We start from the raw sequence: 14,873 nt of genomic DNA, 5'->3' as shown, positions 1-14,873 counted from the left end.
AGGTGATAATACAGAAAATTGCCCAGCCTTCCCAGGAGCTAAAACACCAGTGCACGTAGTTTGTGCTTAGCAGTGGTACAAAACAGGTTGGCCATGAGATGAGGACCCACATGATGACAAAGGAAGAGGTGTTTTTTCAGGAATCTGAAAATCTTTCCTGCTAACGTAGTGAAAAATACTCTGAAAGCCTCCAGATTCCCTTTTCACTTCAAGCTATTGTTAGCAGGGCACAAACGATGTTAGTCAGCAACCTTAGTCACTGTGTACCCTGGTGTATGGGAACTGCAGTAAGAGACAAATGAACAGGGTTCAGCGTTGTCATGCTGAGGCTCTGTTTGTTAAGGTTAAAATATCAATTTGCATTAAAGACCTTTTCTGTTGGAGAAGTGATGACTGATACAGGCTCATTAGACTCGATGGCTGTGTACAGATGGAGAAACAGTTGTCAACAAAATAAGATGGGAATACTGAAATAGAATGAAAGGGAAAACATAACCCCATCAATTTACAAAACAGTGCAACTGACAGGCACATTGCTGTATCCTCGTTGTGCTTGTACCATACAGCACATTTGCTTGGAAGTGTGGAGGGTTGGAGATCACCATGTTCACAGTCAAAGCATAAATGTATGCAAAATGAGAGGGGAAACTGGCTGATTGCTGGATCTCCATCACTGGAGGTTTTTGACATGTGGCCACACAAAGCCCTGCCTCACCTGATCTGGTGCTGGTGACAGTCCTGCTTTGAGCAGGAGGTTGGATTCCAGAGGTTTCTTCCAGTCAACATTCTGTGTATTATTTCAGAAGTTTCTGAACTATTACAGTTATTTTTTATACCATACTGTCTCTATCATGCAGACAGTTCAATAATTAAGAGTTGGTAATTTAGGAGAAATCTTCAGAAAAAGATTTGGCTGTCTTGAAAATGCATAAAGCAATAAAGTGTACAAAATAGGTAATGTGACTGTATTTCTAGGAAAAGGGAAAGAAACAAAATATCTTTAGGTTGATATAAATGACAAGCCAGCATTTACTAGATCACTACTAAAAACTGCCTGAATCTAGACAGAAGGTATAAAAGAATTTCTTGCATTTCAAAATATCTGTAATAGTTCAGAAACACCACTGTGTCAAGCCTTGGCTCCATTTTTTTACTACATCAGAGCAATTTCGGTCTTTGATTACTTTGAACTTCAGGCTGGCTAGTGATTTAACAGTCACCTTTCCTTTATTTTTGGTTTTGTTTTGACGAGGCAAATATATCAGTTTTAAAAGGCTCTATGCTTTTATTGTCACAAGTATTTTGTCTTTAAAAACTCCACAATTTGAAACTCCACAAGTTGAAATTACCAAACCCACATGTTGAATGGAGAGATCATTGGAGAAAAGCAATGAAAAAACCCTGGTGGGAATGACAGAATAAGGAGAAATACTGAGCTGTTTTTCCATTTTGCAGCAAGCTCTAGCTAGTCTTAACCTTTGCATTTCTCTTGGTATTGTAGTGCCGAAAGGAACACCGTACCTACCCAGCAGCTTTTCTAGGAATTCATTTACGCTGAGCAAAACTGCCATCTGAATAGAAGGAAGTAAGTTTAATAAAGGCATTTGAAGAATTGTGGCTGCCCACTGAAGATTGTTTCTTAAACTTAGGTATTGATCAACCATTTTCACCTGCACTGAAAGAACTTTTGGCGTGGAGTGATGCATCAATCACTTATATGCAGAGAACAGCAACACTCTGAAGAGCTGCTAAAAGAGAAATAAACAAGGGGAACAGTTTGCTGTCTTACTCTTCTTCAAGCCTGTTTGACAGGAAGCTCTATTCCAAGTATTCCAGCTCCATCAACACATGCAGTTTTCCGTAGCCTAGGGAAGATTGCTTGTGAACACTGCAGAAAGTTAAGTGAAGTGCTTTCCAAGCGGATAATGGCAGCCCTTGGTTTGGATGTGAAGTATTAAATCTTCCCCTCCCCCAGTAGTTTCTGATGTGGGAATTACAGACTCACAGGTTGGAAGGCAGCCCTGGAGACCACCTAGTCCCACTCCCTGCTGAAGCAGGGTAAGATGGAGCAGGCTGCTGAAGGCCGTGTCCAGTCGAGTTCTGAGTATCTCCACATCTCCATGGCATTTCAGGGGGAAAAATGGCAGGAAGCAAACTGACACCAGATTGACTGAAAAATTGGAAAGCAAACAGTTGCTGTATCAATGCTAAAATGCAACTACCCTAACCTAGGCACGTGCTCATGGAAAAAACCAAGTGAACAAGCAAATTGCCAAAAGCTTGGTAGCATCACTGTGTCATGTTCCATTTTTTATAGTTCAGGGCACCTTCACTGTGTTTCAGGGAGGTACATGTTCTTCACACCACAGCACGTGCCAGTCCTGGGAAAGGATTCCAGCTTAAGGTATTAATTTTGTATTTGATTAATAACTGCTGCTTTGGGCTTCTTGCATTGAGTTGAATCTACTAGCAGCCTTAGAAATGGGTGCAGAAAGAAGAGCTTTCTGTCAGGACACTCAAGGACACCTGTGACAGATTGGGACTGAAATAGCCATCAAAGTGATTCCAAACACATGGTCAGGGCAAGCAAGGAGTTGCCACAAACTTCTTGCTAGGTTTGACTCAAGCTTACCCAGACTGGATAAATTGCAGATTTTCCAAATAAGAAGAAGATGAAAATGTGTGTGCACATCTGTGGACCTGCTGCTCCCTTTATGAAGAAATTGACCAGTGTGTTTGGCCAATTACATATGCAATGCAAAATCAAAGTTATGCTTGTGCACCAGATTCACCCCTTTGGCAAGTGACATGTAGTTGAAGAGATCTACTTTATTTGATTTATAATCTCCCCTGTAAAACACAGAGGGAGATCACTGGGGGTTTTCCTAGGCACACACTTGTAGAGCAGCAGTCTGTAGCTGACATGTGTGAAGGTTAATGTAAGGAACCTGAGAGGGACCCTTCCCTCACCAAAACAGAGGGTAGCTGTCATTGTCTGATATTTTAAGACTCCCTAAGTAAAATTTAAGGAAAAAAAGCTCTTGTGGAGATAAAGGAGTGTAACAGCTAGGGGAGGAGAATCAACCAGGGGCAGCAGAGGCATTCCCAGCTTTGAGTAACTGGAAAAAAAAAAAAGTTAGAGAAGACTAGAACAAAGAACAAGTGAACACACCTGTGTGAGTTTATCAGAGCAAACCCCCAAGCTCCCAAGGCTCCCGGGACAGCTGGCCAACACACTGGTGCAAGCTTGTAAGTGGAGGCTGTGTTTATATCCCCAGAAAAGCTTGTGAGTTACGGGAGTGACTCCCTCAGTTCCTGATTGCCTAACTACCCCTTACCTGGATTTATGGCTTTGGCCATGCACTCACAAAACCAGCTGAGGGCTGAAAGCTGGAGAAACCCTGCAGCCTGAAAAGCAGCCAGGGAAACTGCATTGAGTAGTCTTTCAACAGATGCTCAGTTTTGTTACATCTTTAGAAGACAGACAAGGTTTAAATATTTCGCTGGTTAAATAAGCCTCAAGTTGCACCAGGAGAGGCTCAGATTGGATATTAGGAAAAAATTCTTCACTGAAAGTATGGTCAGGCATTGAAAGGAATGTCACACTGAAGATCCATCTAAAGGTAAAGGCCTGCTTGTAAGAAAGGCAAGTGCTGGGTGATGCTTCCTCTGTGAGACCCTTCCAAGTCCAGCTTACCTGTGCCCTGACTGCTCTGCCCAAAGTTGTGCCCCCAGCTTTGCATTCATGTGGTTGCAGCAGCAGTGCTCTCTTATGTTGTAACATTGTCATTTACATCACAGTTTTACAGGTTTGTTTCTAATAGTGTTTTCCTTGCAAATATCTGAACGCGATATTCTAGTAAACATCTTACTCTCTCGAGCTTTCTGTATCTGCAAACAATGCTACCTACTGATGTCTTAGTTTTAATTAAGCTCAAAATGTAATCTTAGAGGTCTAGAGGAAGAACTCAACGTATAAAGGGTAGAGTGCCCTTAAAATGTGTAAGTTTTTTAGTAAAGCGCTGTAGTCGTCCCTCATATTTTTCGCTGAGGCATTTCAGACTGCTTGAAGTATAATGCAGTCTCCTGTCACTTAATTGCCACTTGCCTGTGGGAGGAAAAAGGGCTTGTTTGAGCAACACGGATGAAACACCCTCAAGGAAACGGCAAACATCATTGATCACGGCCTGCAATTGTCCCTTGAGTGTGGCATTGATGAAGCTTGCTGTGGTCTGCCGGTGTATTTGTAAAACGCAGACGGATTTCAATATTGTACTTGGTGATTTGTGAGTCAGTCCTCTCACACTTCTCTGTTTGTGCTAATGAATTAGGAGATCAGTTTCACTGGGGATGCAGAGCCTGTGGCAGAGCATTGATCAGGTATTTAGAAGAAAACATGCAAAAAGAGCATGCTGAGCAGCAGAAGTTAGGCAAAATGAAGTGACCAGTGTGCATTCATTTTTCCAGCAGTTTTCTGGGAAGTAGCAAAGCAGTCCTGATGTAGTCCTGTGTATGGAGGGACAGCACTGGGAAGCCAATCAGAATGGGTGAAGGGAAATGTGTACAATTGTGGGAGAATTGGAAGGAGAAGCACGAATGAGGTGCTTATTGTCTGTATTTGAAAGCTTGTTTTTCACCAGAGAGAACTTGCAACTTGTTTTTAATCGCTTTAACTCAGCTTTGTTAATTTTTAAAATTACATAAACGTCCTGAAGTGTGCTAAGAAGGCTGTGTTTTGCTGTCAGACATCTGGGGAATAAGACGTACTGAAGGGGTCAGTCTTTCCCCACTTTTTTCCTCAGGCAGTCTGTTGTTGAATTACTTCATTTTAGGTTATGGCTGATCGGGGGACGGAGCGATATTAACATGGTTATTTGTTTAAATATTTATTTTCCCGGCCTCATCAGGGTAATCGCGTTATGCAAAGTAAAAGCGAGCGGCCCCGGGTCCCGCTGCAGCTCCATTTCAATCGGAACCGATGGGCTGACAAGCTCCAAGTACATCTGTGCACCTGAAATTGTGTGCACCAGCCTTATCTGCCCAAAGATAATGGCATATGCAAATTATCTGGGCTCCAGTGGTCTGTGGGTGCTGAGAAGACGTGATTAACAATGATTATGAGACTACTGGAGGCTGCTGCTCTGTGAAGGTTTTGCGCAGCAAGCCCGGCAAGGGAGGCTGGAGTTATTCAGCTGCTTTTCTCCTGAGCCTTCTCTAATTACAATGACTGCCTGAGGATCCTACGAGCAAGACAAAGCTTAAAACAAAAAGCTCAAACAGAGCTGCCTGTAAACATTTGCACAGGTACAGGCACACCTGCACAGGCTCACAGTTCTTCAGAGCAGGAGAATAATGAAGGGCACAGTGATTTCAGCAAGACTGGTGGTGCAAGGCGACATCTTTCCACTTTGAACCTGGTATAAAGCTGTAGCTAAAGCCCCAACTACTGCTACTCACCCAGTCTTGCTGCTGGTCTGGGCTGTGCAAAGGCTCAGCCACTTCCTGGCTGCCTAATAAACGTGCTGCCTTGTTATCCACGTGAGGAGGAGCATCCCCAGTTCAGTATGGCAGGAGGGCAGAGGAGCTGTGCCATTACCAGCAGATCTGCAGGAGAGTGAATGGATTGGTGCCTCTGGGGACCTGCACTGCTTGTGGAGGTCATTTAATGAGCCTTTGTGTGGACTGTTGTGCAAGGATTGAAACTGGGGAAGGCGCCTCTGAGGCTGCACTCTGTCCATCCTTGTTACAGCAAAATATGTTAATTATTAGTGTAGCTGCTCTCCTTCAGAGACCTTTGAAGCTGAGTGACATTTGCTGCCAATGGCACTGACAGACATCCAGCATTTTATCTTGTTTCATTAAGCTGCCCTATTCATTTAGACCTCTGAGTTGCTGCAGGACTGCACATGGTTTCGACTTCTTGTATTTGCTGGCTTTTTGCGCTTGTTTCTTGCTATTTTAATATTGAATATTTAATTTGGATGCTTTTGTGTTGAAAGGAGCTGGTTTGTGTTTTTTCCCTTCCTCTTCTTATGAATATGTAATCATAGGTTGTTTGTTTTCAGAGTGCCATGGTTTTCACAACAGTCTCCATGTTTGCAGAAACCAGGCAGTAAAGAGACCCACAAGGCCAAGCTGTGGTCAAACACAGCCTATCAAGGTAGCAATGAAAGTTGTGGAGGCTCTGGTAAAGTTTGCATGTGAGAAGCACTTGACTTGTTGATAGGATGGCAACATGTATTTTTAGCCAGGCTGAGATCTTTCAGATGGTTGCCTTTGAGATTTGCCTCTCATTTCTGTATGTCTGTAAGCAACAGCAAGTAGTTATTTTGGATAGTCACTGTGAGGCAGCTGACATTTGTTTCATTTAAAGGCTTTTGGAAGCATGTTCTTCTCTGACCCTGTACTTGCTGAACTGGGGATCAAGGCATTGCTTGACAAGCAGGGAGACAGCCTGTTCTCCTCCTCAGGAGTTCTGTTTTGGCACTCATCCTGAGTGCCAGACCTGCCCTGTGTGCACTTTTCCTTGTTCCGTGTTGGAGGTGGTGATTTGTGCAGAACCAGGAGGCAGCAAAGACACGTTCAGTCAATAATTTGCTGCTCAAGTTGCAGCCTTGGTGCAGTGCATGTACTGCAAAGGGGAACTTCATCCTGCAGGCTGCCTGTCAGGCTGGGAAATCAGATTCTGTGAACTCCAGAAATAAATTTCCTTTCTGAGGTGACTGCTGAGGAGAGGCATTGGAACCACGGGCTTCTCTAGAGACTTGCAGGAGTTTGGCTTCTTTGCATATGCTCCTTTGGCATATCAAGGAGTGCTTTGCACTGTCTCCTGTGGCTTCATATGGTTTGTCACATCCACAGGGAAAACTGGAAGCTGAGGAGGATGCATGGCACTGCTGTGGGTTTCTGTATGGGGTTACACTATTTTACACAAAGTTTGTTTCCTTGGGGGAAGCGCTGATGCTGCAGGTGACTGTAACACAGGGGGTTGTTTGGAGACATCCTCACACTTTTGATGATAAAGACATGCACCAGATACAAACAGTTGGCAGTGTTGGGGTATTTTTGCTGAGGGCCAGAGGAGCAGTTGCCAGTCCAGACATGCAAGTCCATCTTTAGCAATTAATCTTCCTTGGCTGACCTGCAGCTACAGCTTTGGATTTCTTTTGGCTGTGAAAAATTGTCTGATGATGTGAATCTCCACTGTCACACTTGCGGCATAGAAAAAAGGGAAACTCACCCACAAGTTCATAGCAGATACTGCTGCCAGTTGATGAAACTACAGGTCTGGGCTTTTTTTTAAATGAAATAGTATCTATTCTATCTAAAAATTCTCTGCTTGAGTTCAGTAAGGAAATAATTAGTATGCAAGAATACTTAGATCTAAACTAATGGGATTTGAAGGTTTCCTGGTGAACAAGCCCATGAAGAAGTGTATACATAATTGCAAAGAAAAGGTCACTTTTGAAGAGTTACCTATTTCAAAATTATTTTATAATTATTCATATTTTATAATAATCATTATAAATATGAAATATTATTCATTACAGGCTGTGTTGTGTGCACTTGTTATTTTTGAAGGTAAGAAAATTTATTTAATCCTGAGTAATTCCCTAGTAGCAGCATGTTTTTATGCTAATCTGGTTTGGTGTGGATGTGTTCTTAGAGGTTTCAGCTGTGAGTTTATTAGCTGCAGGACCAGAACAACATTTGTGTGTTGGGTTGAAACAAAATTATGTTCCCAAAGTGCTTTAGCATGCTGCACTCGCTGTTGTTAAGTAGCTTCTGCTTGAAATTAATTCCACTGGGAAATAAAAGACCTCGGCTAATGGAATTATGTCAGTATATTTAGAATATGAAAAAGGCAAGCAATTAAAAATAGAATATTAATTAATTAAGCTTACGGCTTCCTCTTAAAGATTTAATGTTTGAAGGAGCACTGTAATAAACTCTAGCAAGATAATACTAATAAAACAAATATAATTTGACAGAGTTGGCTTATTAGATATTATTAATTGACTATGAGTTGAGAGTTGTGTCTTAGTGTTTACAGAGAGTAGAAATGGCTGGATCATTAGCTGTCAGCAATACTTTTTAACATTTATCAGTTTATGCCATTTGTGGCTTTATTTAATAAAAAAACTTCACAGGAGTTTAAAGAAATTTGTCATTTAAGCTTTATAAAACTGCTAGGGAGAAAGACTGGTACAAAGCTTCTGGGCATAATCTGTGGCACTTGGACAAGCCAGGCTTTAGTGCTTAGTCAGGGACCACACACTCCAGTGGCTGGATTTGGAAGTGGATCCCAATTCTCACTTTTAAATCCCAGCTCCCAGGTGATGTTCTCAACCCCCCATCAGCACCAGAGTTTCAGCCTGATGTCTACAGTCATGTTCAGTTGTTTGTTACTGCCTTCTTCCCATGTGCTGTGCTTTCAGCTCCCAGTGATGGGCCCAAGATCAATGGATCAGGCACTTGTTTGTGTTATGTTGCATAGATTTATGTGTTCAAAGTTGGCAGCTGCTGCCTCTGCTTTTCAAAAAATCATCAAGGTTGGAAGAGACCTTTGAGATCATCCAGTCCAACTCTCAACCCAACACCAACCATAATCACTCCTAAACCATATTCCCAAGTGCCACATCCAGGTGCCTCTGGTACTTCCAGAGACAGTGACTCCACCACCTCCCTGGGCAGCTTATTCCAATGCCTGTCCACTCTTTCAGTGTAATTTATTTATTTTTTAAAAAATATTTAATGTGAACCTCCCCTGGCAAAAGTTCATGTCAGTTCATTTTAAGCTCATGTGATAATCTAAATGAGAACTCCTGCATGTTATACTCTTGATTTAAGGTTTGTTACACTTGCAATTAGCATTTACGCTTCTCCTACCAGACTGAAAACAAGATTTTACAGTTAGACTTTTAAACTCAGCCATTTAAGCTCCTAAATGTGCTGAGCTCTTATTGAGCTTCCTTGTTTAATTATTGGGTGCTATTTTTAGACTCTTTCGCATCTCGTTGGTTTTGGGTTTTTTTGTCTCTATCCAGTTCTTGACTTTGCCAGCTAGAAAAATTAGATCCTTATTTTGAAATATGTGTTAACCTAGATATTGAGGTCAACCCAGGCCAGCAAGGTTTACTAAAAGCTGCCTTAGCCTTCATGAAGTCTGACCCACAGTGGAATAATGTGGAGATTTTGGGACCTACAAAATACTTCTAGTTTAGATGGGAAGATGGAACAGACTTACAGGAGGGGTTTCAGGCCATGTCCTATCTTATTTTGAAATAGCTAAAGGACTCAACTGTGTTATGGCAGGTGGTTTCAATGTGGGCAGAATCTTTGCTAGTCAGAACAAAATAATCTTTGCCCAGAAGCAGTTAGATTTTTAGAAGCAAGCAATCATCATTTGTATGTGAGTTATTTTCATTCAGACTACAGTAATTGTATAATTCAGACATGCCAAATTCAACTTATGACAAAAGGATAGGGTTTGTTTCCACTTCTGACGCAGCAGCTGTTGCAAATGTCAGGATCCAGTTTTGTAGGGAAGCTGTTAAAAATTACTATTTTAGTTTTTTACAGTGTCAAAGACAATATTCTAGATGTGTCCCTAGGCACTAATATATCTGATGGACGCTGATTCAGAACACACTCTTGCTATGACTTGTGACCTCCCAGTAGGATTCTCTCTTTCTAAATCAAATCCAAGTAAAATGCTACCACAGCTTGACAAGGAAATGGACCTTCTTATGGTGGGGGAACTGTTCAGGGACCTCATTTGTTACTTGCTGCCTTCTCAACAGCAACCTCTGGCTGTGTGCAGGCTCCCAGTAGGTAATTTGTAAGCCTGTGTGGCAGTGCTTCCAAAGTAGTGGGAGATTTCAGAAAGCAAATATATGTGGTCTCCTGTGCATCCCTCCTGCACATCTTGTTGTGGTGAGGAAAATCTGTGTAAGCACGTGGAATGGAAGAAACACTGTTAAAATGAAAAAAAGCTATTTTATTACAAGGTAAGGTATTAAAGCACTCACAGTGAATCTCTCTCTATTGGTTTCAGGCTAGTATTTCAAATAAATATAGTAAAGGAAGAACATTTCCAATTAACAAGAGATAAAAGGAGTAATCCTGCTTGTGGTCACTCTCTGTGGAATGTATCCCAATAATGAGCAGATACGTTTTTCTTCCCTCAGGAGCGTAAACATTTAAAGGAATTACAGAGCTTATTGGTGAATCCACATTCTTGAATCTAACAGAGACAAAGCTGAAACACTTCTTTCAGGTGGTCTGGAAAAACGGAAAACACAGAAATGGTTTGGATGAATTGTTTGTGCTTTTGGTACCATGAGGAACATGTGGAGAGTTCTGAGACTGTTCTGTCTCAGACTGGGCAGGATACAGGAACATGACACTGGCAGATACTCTATAGAGGTAAATGACAGAGCCTCTCCCTTCCACACCAGGATGTGATCTGCAGGAAGCAAAGGCAGCAGTCCCTGCTGACACCCTCAGGTGGGTGTGTGAGGTGGCTTTTCCTGTGGACAGAAGCCATTCCTGCCTTGGAGTGCTGAGCACTGCAACACTAGAGCATCACGTGTGAGCTGGGCTGTCCAGGGAACAGATGTGTCCTCTTGGGCTCCTTTCCTGCTGTGTTTTATAGTTCTAGGAAGTGATGGAGGTAGTGGGTAAAGCGAAGTGAAATTCAGATGTTCTGCTTGAGAGACGTGGCAAAGACTGAGGTTTCAATTTACACTTTTTCTGAGTTTTCAGTAAATAGACAAATCTAGGAACTGCAGAAACTTGGCTTCAGCTGTGAACAGACATTTTTGTTTGCTTTCTGCTTTCAACAACATGCTTCCTCATGGAGGATGCTATTCAGATTCCCATAATTACTTACGTAGCATCCTGTAGTTAATCCCTACCTCACGTGAGTCCCCACACTGGTTATTTTTCTGCCAGCACCAGACTGATCAATGAGGACCTTAGGAAAACACATTAGACTCTTATGGGAATGCTTTGCAGTGGGAGTTGTAATGATATTTGGGTGAAAATGCTTTAAAACTGCAGGTACTGGTCACAAACTGTCCTTGCTGGTGTTTGATGGCTGTTCTCCTGCAGAATTCAGTTACTGCAGCTCTCCAGGATTTGAAGGGTGACTTTGTTATCTTGAGATTTCTTAGCTTTTGATTTTCAAAACTGACCACAATATCCTTGTTGAATTTTGAGGCAGTGACAACCATGAGGTGGAATGTTGGCAGGTTGCTCCAAGGAGAAGGATTAATAAACAGCAACGTGTGTTTGGCAGTCGAAGGGGAAGGTCTTTGCCTGTGTTAACCACGGGGTGGCAGAGGCAATGCAGAACTGCGTGTCTGAAAGTGCTGTAAAATAAAAATACTGAGCGTGAGGGGAGAGGGCAAAGGTGTGTCTGCGTGCTGTCAGATGACCATGCTTAGTCTTTCTTTTCTAGACGTATATAAACTCCTTAAAAATCCCTCTGGATCCCTTCTGATGAAGGAGGGGTCTCATGATAATAAAATAAACACTTTGTAGTTCTGTTCCTGTGTCCCTTTCTTCCTCAGTCGACAAACATCTCAAATCAATTTTGCAGCAGCATTTTTAGCCCAGATGGAACCCCCTCATCCACTGTTTAGCTGTGGCATCTCATGGGGAGTGTCTGATCCATGGGCCAGGTGAGTTCATCTACTTCTGTCACAGGGAGTGTGCTGGGAGCCAACCAGAAAGAGGTGAGGTGGTGGTAAGTTGAATTTCTGTAATTCCACATAATTCACTCAATTTGGAAATGAGACAAGGTTTAGTGAGAGGTACTCCATTATCAGAAATCTGGAGTAATTGTAGCAAAATTGGTGGGTACCCATGGGTTGTCAAGAAAAAGGACTGTGGATTTGTAGATACCTGTCTGGCTGTGACTGCATTTGGGAGTAGAGAGCAGAAGTGGCCATCAGTGGGCAGTTCTAACTGTGACTGCATGATGTGTTTAATGCTGACACTGTAGGCCATTTCCTGGCTCAGATTAATCTTTGGTATGTTTGGGGTAATTGGTGACATGATGGATCTAATGGCAATTTACAAGCCAGTCTTACAAGGTAAGGTAAAGAATGAGAACAAAACCAAGGCATCTCCTTAGTCACTGCTATTCATACAAGCTTAGGCAGCTGCCGTAGATGTGTCTCTGTTTCCTTTGCTTCCCATTTGCTCTATCACTCCTTCTGTTCCCCTTTCTGCACCTTCTGCTTTCCCTTCAACAGCTGTGCAAGCCCCGCTGGAGAAGGTGGTAATTCCTTCTGCAGCAGTGGGGGCAGAAACAATGGTGCCACTTGGTCTGGCAGATTTGGTGGCTTGGCAGCAGCAAATGCCCAGGCTCCAGGAAGGAGTCTGGAGTAAAAGGTTCAGTAAGTGACTGGGGGAATTTTTAGTGCATATGACCCTTTTTGTTCAGATGTTTGATGGTTACTGGAAATTCTATTTACCCTGTAAGAGAAAGTGTTGATTATGCAAGAAAATAGAGAACAGTCTGCTGGATGGTAGGACTGCGTGGGCAGAGGCAGACAGTTCCTACTACCAGAACAAGGCAGGATCAGATGCCTTAAGATTATGTTGAAGAGGATTTAAGAAATGGTTAATGGGACAAAGGGAAAATAATGCTGACAAGGCATTCGCTAGGTGGTGGAACGGACCCAGAAGCCCTGCAAAATGGATCTTTGCTTGTCTCCTTATTTGTAGACCAAATGACCCCAGATATTAAGCATTTTAACCAATGTTTTCTGGGCTGGCATGGGAAGCTCATAGAGAAGATATTAATTACTGCGACGTCTGTGTATAATGGAAGGGATGAGGCTGAGATAAGGCAGAAGAGAAAACGGCAGGAAGAGAAGGCTGGCTTGTTAGCAGCTGCTCTGCAAGGGAGGAATTTCACAGGACAAAGGGGAAATAATGGAAATAAGGGAAATGGAAATTTAAATTGGAGAAGTCCAAAGGATTACTGCAATAAAACCAAGGTACTGGAAAAGAGGATGTCCTGTGATCCTGAGATGGGAACTATGAGAGCAACAAAGCGAAAATCAAATCAATCGGGAGCCGAATGAAAGCAGTGAACAATGATCAGACCAGACCCCCAAGCCCCAGCAGTGGAAGGGGATACAAAAGTAATCCCCTTGGGGGACTCAGTGAACCAATTATAGATTAAAAAATTGGAGATGAAACTTAAGGCATGTCTGATAGATACCAGCACAATTTATGTGACATTAACAACCCCCCATGAAGGATCAACAATTAAGGGTAAAGTAAATGTTGTAGGAATAGAGGGTAAAGCTACCTTTGTACCCAGGACCTGATGGCACAGATACATCCACAGTCTGATAATCATTCTTTTCTGCTGTTGGAATCATCACCAGCAAACTTGGTCGAGAGGTGTTTGTTACACAATTTCAGGCACAGCTGCAGTGTTTACCATGAGGAATTTGTGTGTTCACATTGTGACTCTCAGTGGATAATGTACCAAAACATCATGATGGCCATGTGACTGAAGGGGGAAAGAAATAGCCCAGGAACTCAGAGGTGTCCCATGGGTTATTAACGTCAGCTAATCCAGTACACCTCGAAGTGCAGGAAGGCAAACCTCCCTCCTTAAAATAGTACCTGTTATCTTGGGAGCCAAGGGAAGGTATAAGACCAATAATTGAGGATTTTCTCCCTTGTGAGTCTCCCTGTAATACTCTTGTCTTGTTGATTAAAAAACCCCTAAATTAGGCTCAGATGGAAGATCAGTTTATAGATTTGTCCAAGACTCTAATTCCTGATTCTTCAACAACTATAAACATGGCTAATGCAAAATGTTTTACAATAATTGTTTTGTGCCCAGCTTGTTTCAGTATAACGGTGCATGCAGAATGTCAGTATAATTTTGCCTTCACCTCGGAAGGGAAACAGTAAATGTGGACTGGATTTCCTCAAGGGTTTGCAGGATTGTCAACTTTATTTCTGAAAACACTAGGTAGATTTAGAGGGGAGTTAACCAACAACTCTATATTAATGCAATGTGTGAATGGTGTGATAATGGCAAGTACAAATAGGGAAAATTGCTTGGAAGACACATGTAATGCCAGTTGCTTTGACTCCTGAAGGCTATCAAGTCTCCCCAACCAAATTACAATTCTGTAAAGAAAAGGGAGGGTATTTAGGAGATTTTTCTGGGTTTCTTGGTCAGGAAGGTGCAGGAAGGTACCAGATGTCTGAACAAAAACTCTCCAAGATATGTCTAAGCCTACAGCTTAGGAACAGAGAAAAGTTGTGTGCTCTGTACCACCCTCAATCATCAGGGAAATTAGAAAGAATGAATCAAAGCCTTAAAGACATCAAAGATTTGTGCAGAGACTTAAATGGCCAGATGCTACACCTGTACTCTTGTTGCTTTAAAGCACACGAGGTGTAAAGGCCAAATAAATTGAGTGTTATGTGGCAGGAATATTCAAATTCTGAACACAACCTTGGCTGCAAAAACATTCCACTTTTTTTGCCTTTTTTTATGACTTGTATTCCTGGAGAGACCCCGAGATCCAAATGTTTGATAAATGCACTCAGATTTCAGTCTCTAAGGAGATAGAAAGAAATATGTATGCAGAAGGGCTCTAGAGGAAAGAACAAGGGGTGAGTGTCAGCTGGATCTGTGCACTGCCCACGGGCCAGGGGTTGCTCTCAGAGCATTGTCAGGCATTTATTTTGTGGGGTAAGTGCCTCTATGCTTGCACTTTCTGAAAATCTTACTCATTTCACAGTTTCAGGGTACACAGGAATTTAATCGAGTCTTAAAAGGCCTCAATTATTTGCTGCCTTGGCCCCAGCCAGGGCTACCTTGTTCA

Source organism: Corvus kubaryi, unplaced genomic scaffold (genome assembly GCF_017639235.1).
Source record: "Corvus kubaryi isolate FWS band 111438036 unplaced genomic scaffold, C.kubaryi_AGA036_p1.0 37391, whole genome shotgun sequence".
In the NCBI taxonomy this organism is placed as follows: Eukaryota; Metazoa; Chordata; class Aves; order Passeriformes; family Corvidae; genus Corvus; species Corvus kubaryi.
The sequence above is the reverse complement of the archived record's forward strand: the minus strand, read 5'-3'. Positions refer to the sequence as shown.